Genomic DNA, 9,579 nt, shown 5'->3' with positions numbered 1-9,579 from the left:
ATTCACCCACGACTAAAGTACCAGTTGCAACATCATCAAGTTCCTTGGCAAAAGTCTCGTACAAAGACATTGGATTGATAATTAAGCTAGCGTTACAGATAAGTTTTGAATCTCTCTTATACGTTATTTTCATTACTATAAAAGTATACAACACAATGTACCTTGTCATAAAATTTACCTACTATCACCAATTAAAAAGCTTTTGTACCATTATGCAACTATGCTCTCTTGTGCCTGGGGGGTTTGGGGTTTATTTTCACATACACATGTGCATGCCGAGCTAAGCCGAGCAAGGTGTAGTGGATCTAGATCCTCTCCAATGAGAGGCGTGCCCAATGAGCATCCAACGGCTGGGCGTGCACTAGGATTTGTGCCTGCATGCATCGCGACGCATGCACAACCAGCCCAACCGTCGGATGACTCATTGGAGAGGATCTGCGCACAGGTGTGACACTAATGTGGGGTTTCATTTTTTGCTGGCAGTTTGGTTCAACAATTAATTAGTTCATCTTTACCAAAGTCAAAATTTGATGATTGGACGTCAAATAGAGCATATTAAGGATTGGGGTTTGTCGTGAATCTTACCAACATATTTTTATCTCTGTCTTACGTGTAAAAAAGTTTACCAATGTAAAAAAGTTTATCAGTGTCGACTAGAACTCAATGGATTTTTTTTTGCTATGCAAAATACCCTATTGTACTTGTACGAATGTTCGAGAACTTGATGCCAAGTTCGGTGTAACCAACAACGGTTACACCAAGCAATACTTACTCAAAAGAAAATTATTGGGATCGAGTTTCCCCACTCCTACTATTAAGGGAGAATCCTTTGTCCATGGCCATCAGTATTGTCACACCCCCCTCCCTGAACCACGGGAAATGCAACCGGAGCATACAACTACGCTCTCCAACCACCAGAATCACTGATGCAGTACCCAAGACTTACTCATTCACAACGACAGATAATAGGTAAAAAAAGAAAGGATTAATATTAATAACATCGAGTTAGCGAAGCTAGGTGATAGCATATAAAATATCATCTCATTCAAGTTTACCCCTTCAAGTACAATTCGTTCTAATCAGGACCTATGTATTACCTACTATATAAATAATACATCTATCATGAAAGGAATCAAAAGAATACACCTATAATTCAAAATGAATAATCAAGTGCATCAAAAGATGGCCACCGCCATAAGTCACTTGTCCCGCTAAGGAACACACATCGCAAAGAAACACTCGGTCCATGCTCCACGATCTCCGGAGCCCACCAATCAACGTAACCAGCCTCGGGAGTCTCGTACTCTGTGCCACTCTGCTCGAATGTACCGCATCAACTAAAAATATGTTTCCTCGAGGAGTGAGCTCCAATCGAGCCCAATGAGTGGCTAAGCCACACAAACATACACAATAATAATAATGAATGGGGTTGATTGCAAACCATACATGATGGACGGATACCAAGGTGTCCCATACCACCAAGGTAGACCGTACATCACACACAATTTACAATCATGCTACATGAATGAATGATGATGTATAGTTTTATTGTTATCCACCTAACACACAACTAAGTCAGGTATAGTACTATAGCAACACCTTAGGTAGCATCCCCACATCGGTACCATAAACGGATGGTATACCGGCGATGACAAACCCGAGTCGCGCTGAAGCTCTTGTGCAGTCTCCACCAAGAGATATACGCAAACCCCCAAGTCAAATCCCGTCCCGCGTTCGGCCCAAAATACGGTTGGCGCCCGAACTTCCCGGGTGGGTATACCCGAATAACGGTCGGAACCCACGGATTTGACCGACACCTAACCCCCATCGGTAAGGGTCATAGTCTTAGGGTAAACATTTATCCTAGCCAAGATTCACCTATTGTATGAGTGAGGTACGCATGTGCATAAGCCGCAGGCCGAGTCCATAGATACCGAAATACGATCGGCCGGCTATCCTCTCGCCCCTCTAGCCCATAGCGTATACAAGTACGAGATGTGAATACCGAAGGTAGTCGGTCGGTCACCATCCCGTTTCCACCTAATGCAATGGACAATTCTAATGCAATTTCAAGTACGGTAATCTCAAGCCCGAAGCCCCACCGGCACTTGGATCCCGCTCAAGCCCTAGATCTACATGCCATGAGTGAGTCCATATTATGGAATCCCCAGTCCAGCACCAACCGGCACCGAGTCCCATAACTAAATCCAACACCATTCGCACCATAGTGCAAGAAAATAAATAATATCGCAAGACAAGAATGTAAAGTCCTATCAACATCTAAACATTTATATCGTCCTATATCTTACTAATAATTATATATTATAGCACACATGCATGAATGACATTCGCAAGACACGACACACAAACATTCCATAAATTAAGACGTTTGCTTAACTCACTCACCTTGATTCTCGAGTCAATCGTCGATCGGAGCTCTTCAAATCGGCGTTCGATGCCAAGTACACTGCCCCACGTACTAATACGCCCCGGCCGGGTCGTCAACCTAAAGAGAGTGTACAACGTGGGGAGAGATTAGTGCCTTAGGGCTAGAAGAGTTGGGCCCCATAAGTTATCAAACAAGGCTAAAATAGGGGACCGGCACATACAAGAGGCTATATCATGTGCTGTCCATGTGCTGTCCATGTGCTGTCCCTCTCGGACTTTCCCACCGCAGATCTAGGTTCTCGGGGACGGGCACTTGCATGTGCCTGTCCATCTCGGACCTCCCACCGGAGATCTTTCTCGGGACTGGCACTTGCATGTGCTGTCCATGTGCTGTCCCTCTCGGACTTCCCACCGAGATCTACTTTCTCGGGGACAGGCACTTGCATGTGCTGTCCATGTGCCGTCTTGCTTGTTCATACCATTCCGAGAATGGTTTTGCAGCCCCAAAGTCTTGGGCTAAAATGGGGTATTCTTAGGGGTTTTTTAGGGGTCTCTTTGGCCATGAGAACAACACCAACCAAGGTGCCATAGCATACACCCAACATGGGTTTGTAAACCCCATGATCGATTAGGTTTTCTTCCATTAAAATACATATGGAAAGAAAACTCATGGGTTTGGGTATTGGGGTTTTGAAAGGGTCTTTAATCAATGTTATTTAACACCCCTCAAACCCACACATCTACGGTCTTCCATGAGGGTTGGTAAAACCCATAAATGGAGGTAAATCCCCAACTTAGGGTTCATAAATGGAGAAGGGTGAATGGGCTTAAGGTAGGGTTAGGTGCTTCATAGTTAAACATCAAGGATTTGCCATTAATGGCTCTTCTAATTGAGTAGATGGAGCACTCAAGGTGTGCTCAACCAATTCAAACCCTAGGTAATAGAATTAGGGAAAGAGAGATGGAGAGAGAGAGAGAGAGAGAGAGAGAGAGAGAGAGAGAGAGACTCACCAAGGGTTGATGATGATAGCTTGTGCTCCACCATACTTCTCCCTTCTCCTTCCTTCTTCCTCTTCTTCTTTCTTCTTCTTTCTTCTTCTTCTTTCTTCTTCTCTTTCTTCTTCTTTCTTTTTCTCCTCTCCTCTCCACGATTTAGGATTGAAATGTGAGGTGAATAGTAGTTTTGGGTCTTTAATAACCCATCTAGGCATTAGGTCTTGTTTGGTTAGTCTCAAGTCCTTAGGTCCATTTGTTTAGGAGCTTATTTGGTTAGGTATAAGCCCAAGGTCTAGTTTAAGTCATTGGGCCATTGGATCCACTTGGGCCCATGGCCCATGGCCCATGTCCTAAGTTCTAGTTACAATTAGAAAGAGACTAAGCTCCTAAGCCCAAGCCCATTCTAGTTCTTATGCTTATTAATGGTCATGCATAGGCATGAATTATTCGGATAGTGACTTACTCCCAATCATCGCTAAGTGGATAAGGGCGATTCGGTGCGGGCCGCGGATCCCTATCATAAGGGAATTCCAAGAATATGCTTTCGTGGACGATTTTCCCCCTTTCTCGACGGTGGATCTTTCCTCGAGGACTTCCCCTTTCGCGGTCGACAATCTCGTGTGATGGCTTGAGTGTTATGACCCACGATTCACGAGCGTACTCCCACTCTTGGTTCTACACAAAGGTTTAAACCAGACCGGTGGTCAAATCGCGTTTCAAACCGGGTTTTGGGCACGGATTTAACATCCTCCCCACCTTATAAGAATTTCATCCTCGAAATTGAGGACGTACCTAGGTATCTGCATAGGTGAGGATACTTCGACCGCACTTCGCCTTCTCATTAACAAGATGCCCCTTTAATCAATGAGATTACTCTGCATCGGTAGGTTGGACTTCCTTAATCTTCTCTGCCAATGAGGGTTGTCTTGTCAGGGCGAAAAATAACATAGTAGCATCATCAATTAACACTTCCAACCCCATTCTTTTGGCTTCCTCTATAAGTTGCTCATTGATATTAAAGCGGCAAGGAAGGGTTTGTGATTTCCTACTAAGTGCATCGCCACCGATTGGCTTTGCTTAAATGGTATTGGATAGTGCCGGATAGAGGGGTTAAAGCGTGCTCAACTCACGCTCCAGGATGCTTAGTTATTTAGCTTAAACTAAGTTGTATTGATTTGTCCTCTAATAGTATCCACCTTACACAATGGTATAAATCAATTCCGATTTAGTTAATATAAAGTCCAGTGTATATAAGGACCCAATGAAAATCAAACTCGAGCTTATACTTCTAGAAATAGAGAGATGCAACTATTTCCATATACTTCGTCCAAGATTCGTACTCCAAAAATTTTGGGTTGAATGACACAAGGTGTACTACTTTGCTTACCTGGCTGTTCCTATGAGGACTTTCACTTCCGATCCTCCACTACCTAACTCGGCTTTAGAATGAATTGGAATATTGATGGAATCCCTACTATTCACTCCCAATAACGGAGGGGACATTCGAGGACCCATTACTCCACTCATATCTATTGTTGAGCAAAGTTTTGTCGAATCCTTCAGTTCCAGTTCCTTTTAGTTCTTGACTGCACTTGGCTACACTAACACCCGATATAATACTGTTCATCAACTTAAATTGCTAGATCTATCATTCTCTTCCAACTACATGATATAATCCATACGTCCTAGCATCCGTCCTAAATTATCCTTTCTAGATATCCATCGGTTCGTGGGTGTATAGACATATCGAGATTCAACTACGTGCCTATATATATATATATATATTTTTTCACCGTCCCTTCGAAATCTAGACACAAATCTTGGGTTTCCCTCTTGACAAGGTCCCTGAACGTATCGGCCCATACACCAAGCCAATCCCGGCATTCCCGGAGATTTACCACCAAGTCCTAAAAATGGCTCTCGAGAGACATGTGGGGCCATAGGCTTACCTAAGGGTACTTAGGACCAATACTCAAAATTTCTAGGTGGTTCCCAAAGAAAGCCCGGGCCGTCACTAAGGCCACGAGAAAAATGAAAGATAATTTCCCCTAATCATTAGCTTACGTAACAAGTCTGCGGAAAGTCTCTCACCGACTGACTAGCTTACGCAAGTTGGAATTACAACTAACGACCGTGGGTGACTAAATTGAGTCGTAAACTCTAAAATCAATAATGCGTGCCAGGTGATAGGTATAGACATAAGGTACATCCTCGCACGATGATGACTTCTGCCTCATCTGCAGGCATGTTGAATACACTCCCGGGTTGCATGGGACCGATGGCTGCGGGTTTGGCACATACACGGGCTTCTTGTACGAGCAAGTCTTGGACATATGCCCCGCTTGTTGCGATCGTAGCACGAATGCCCAGGTGATGAGTTTGAGGTGTTTGTGAAAAGGCTCGGTGAGCTTTTCTTTTGTATAAATTAGCTATTTGCTAATCCATCTCAATGTGTAAGCTTCTTCCGTTCCTATACCGCTTATGGTATGATTCACTATTCAAAATGTTATTCGTAATGTTCCTAACCACAATTTTTTCTTCTTTTTATTTTTTATTTTTTATTTATTTATTTATTTATTTTTATAGACCAAGGGCCCCAATTTTTTATTGGTATTGGTGTATCTTGAAGTCGTTGGGCTTATGCAACATGACAATCCTATAATGTATAAATTTTCCTAATATATACAATAGCTCTTTATGGTTAGGCTAATCCTGATTATCATTATATTTTACATCATTGTCCATGACTTTACCCTCATAAACCTTAGTATATATCCTTTTTCTTTTTTTTTTTTTGTAACTCCTAGGGTTTAGTATGTAGTTTCTCATCTTTTCTTCATTTCTAAACTGGTTTATGTTCTATAGAAGTCTCCTACCTTTATTTGTATTATCAAAGCATTGTTCTATCAAGAAAATTTATATATTCTCCGTTGTTGTACGATTCTTGTTTATGGTTAAGGCTTTTAATATTTAACCCTAATTTAGAGTAAATCGGGTCGTGTGAACACCGAGTTAGTCCATGAGGTAGAGCATCACGCTCGATACCAAGTCTCACACCCCCTCCCTGAACCACGGAAATGCAACCGAGCATACAACTACGCTCTCCAACCACCGGAATCACGATGCGATCCCAAGACTTACTCATTCACAACGACGGATAATAGGTAAAAAAAGAAAGGATTAATATTAATAACATCGGAGTTAGCGAAGCTAGGTGATAGCATATAAAATATCATCTATTCAAGTTTACCCCTTCAAGTACAATTCGTTCTAATCAGGACCTATGTATTACCTACTATATAAATAATACATCTATCATGAAAGGAATCAAAAGAATACACCTATAATTCAAAATGAATAATCAAGTGCATCAAAAGATGGCCACCGCCATAAGTCACTGTCCCGCTAAGGAACACACATCGCAGCAACACTCGGTCCATGCTCCACGATCTCCGAGCCCACCAATCAACGTAACCAGCCTCGGGAGTCTCGTGCTCTGTGCCACTCTGCTCGAATGTACCGCATCAACTAAAAATATGTTTCCTCGAGGAGTGAGCTCCAATCGAGCCCAATGAGTGGCTAAGCCACACAAACATACACAATAATAATAATGAATGGGGTTGATCGCAAACCATACATGATGGACGGATACCAAGGTGTCCCATACCACCAAGGTAGACCGTACATCACACACAATTTACAATCATGCTACATGAATGAATGATGATGTATAGTTTTATTGTTATCCACCTAACACACAACTAAGTCGGGTATAGTACTATAGCAACACCTTAGGTAGCATCCCGACATCGGTACCATAAGCGGATGGTATACCGCGATGACAAACCCAGATCGCGCTGAAGCTCTTGTCTGGGTCTCCACCAAGAGATATCGCAAACCCCAAGTCAAATCCCGTCTGGCGTTCGGCCCAAAATACGGTTGGCGCCCGAACTTCCCGGTGGGTATACCCGAATAACGGTCGGAACCCCAGATTTGACCGACACCTAACCCCTGTCGGTAAGGGTCATAGTCTGGTAAACATTTATCCTAGCCACATTCACCTATTGTATGAGTGAGGCGCATGTGCATAAGCCGGGCCGAGTCCATAGATACCGAAATACGATCGTGCGGCTATCCTCTCGCCCCTCTAGCCCATAAGCGTATACAAGTACGAGATGTGAATACCAAGGTAGTCGGTCGGTCACCATCCGTTTCCACCTAATGCAATGGACAATTCTAATGCAATTTCAAGTACGGTAATCTCAAGCCCAGACCCACCGGCACTTGGATCCCGCTTCCGAAGCCCTAGATCTACATGCCATGAGTGAGTCCATATTATGGAATCCCCAGGTCCAGCACCAACCGGCACCGAGTCCCATAACTAAATCCAACACCATTCGCACCATAGTGCGATAAAATAAATAATATCGCAAGACAAGAATGTAAAGTCCTATCAACATCTAAACATTTATATCGTCCTATATCTTACTAATAATTATATATTATAGCACACATGCATGAATGACATTCGCAAGACACGACACACAAACATTCCATAAATTAAGACGTTTGCTTAACTCACTCACCTTGATTCTCAGTCAATCGTCGATGCGGAGCTCTTCAAATCGGCGTTCGATGCCAAGTACACGTCCCACGTACTAATACGCCCCGAGCCGGTCAGGTCAACCTAAAGAGAGTGTACAACGTGGGGAGAGATTAGTGCCTTAGGGCTAGAAGAGTTGGGCCCCATAAGTTATCAAACAAGGCTAAAATAGGGGACCGGCACATACAGAAGGCTATATCATGTGCACTGTCCATGTGCTGTCCATGTGCTGTCCCTCTCGGACTTTCCCACCGCGAGATCTAGGTTCTCGAGGGACGGGCACTTGCATGTGCCTCGTCCATCTCGGACCTCCCACCGGATCTTTCTCGGGATGCACTTGCATGTGCCTGTCCATGTGCCTGTCCCTCTCGGACTTCCCACCGAGATCTACTTTCTCGGGGGAGGCACTTGCATGTGCTGTCCATGTGCCGATCTTTTGTTCATACCATTCCGAGAATGGTTTTGCAGCCCCAAAGTCTTGGGCTAAAATGGGGTATTCTTAGGGGTTTTTAGGGGTCTCTTTGGCCATGAGAACAACTCCAACCAAGGTGCCATAGCATACACCCAACATGGGTTTGTAAACCCCATGATCGATTAGGTTTTCTTCCATTAAAATACATATGGAAAGAAAACTCATGGGTTTGGGTATTGGGGTTTTGAAAGGGTCTTTAATCAATGTTATTTAACACCCCTCAAACCCACACATCTACGGTCTTCCATGAGGGTTGGTAAAACCCATAAATGGAGGTAAATCCCCAACTTAGGGTTCATAAATGGAGAAGGGTGAATGGGCTTAAGGTAGGGTTAGGTGCTTCATAGTTAAACATCAAGGATTTGCCATTAATGGCTCTTCTAATTGAGTAGATGGAGCACTCAAGGTGTGCTCAACCAATTCAAACCCTAGGTAATAGAATTAGGGAAAGAGAGATGGAGAGAGAGAGAGAGAGAGAGAGAGAGAGAGAGAGAGAGACTCACCAAGGGTTGATGATGATAGCTTGTGCTCCACCATACTTCTCCCTTCTCCTTCCTTCTTCCTCTTCTTCTTTCTTCTTCTTTCTTCTTCTTCTTTCTTCTTCTCTTTCTTCTTCTTTCTTTTTCTCCTCTCCTCTCCACGATTTAGGATTGAAATGTGAGGTGAATAGTAGTTTTGGGTCTTTAATAACCCATCTAGGCATTAGGTCTTGTTTGGTTAGTCTCAAGTCCTTAGGTCCATTTGTTTAGGAGCTTATTTGGTTAGGTATAAGCCCAAGGTCTAGTTTAAGTCATTGGGCCATTGGATCCACTTGGGCCCATGGCCCATGGCCCATGGCCCATGTCCTAAGTTCTAGTTACAATTAGAAAGAGACTAAGCTCCTAAGCCCAAGCCCATTCTAGTTCTTATGCTTATTAATGGTCATGCATAGGCATGAATTATTCGGATAGTGACTTACTCCCAATCATCGCTAAGTGGATAAGGGCGATTCGGTGCGGGCCCGCGGATCCCTATCATAAGGGAATTCCAAGAATATGCTTTAGTGGACGATTTTCCCCCTTTCTCTCGACGGTGGATCTTTCCTCGAGGACTTCCCCTGTTTATGCGGTCGACAATCTCG

The sequence above is a fragment of the Telopea speciosissima genome, chromosome 5 (genome assembly GCF_018873765.1).
Source record: "Telopea speciosissima isolate NSW1024214 ecotype Mountain lineage chromosome 5, Tspe_v1, whole genome shotgun sequence".
NCBI classification, from domain to species: Eukaryota; Viridiplantae; Streptophyta; class Magnoliopsida; order Proteales; family Proteaceae; genus Telopea; species Telopea speciosissima.
Note: the sequence above shows the minus strand (reverse complement) of the source record.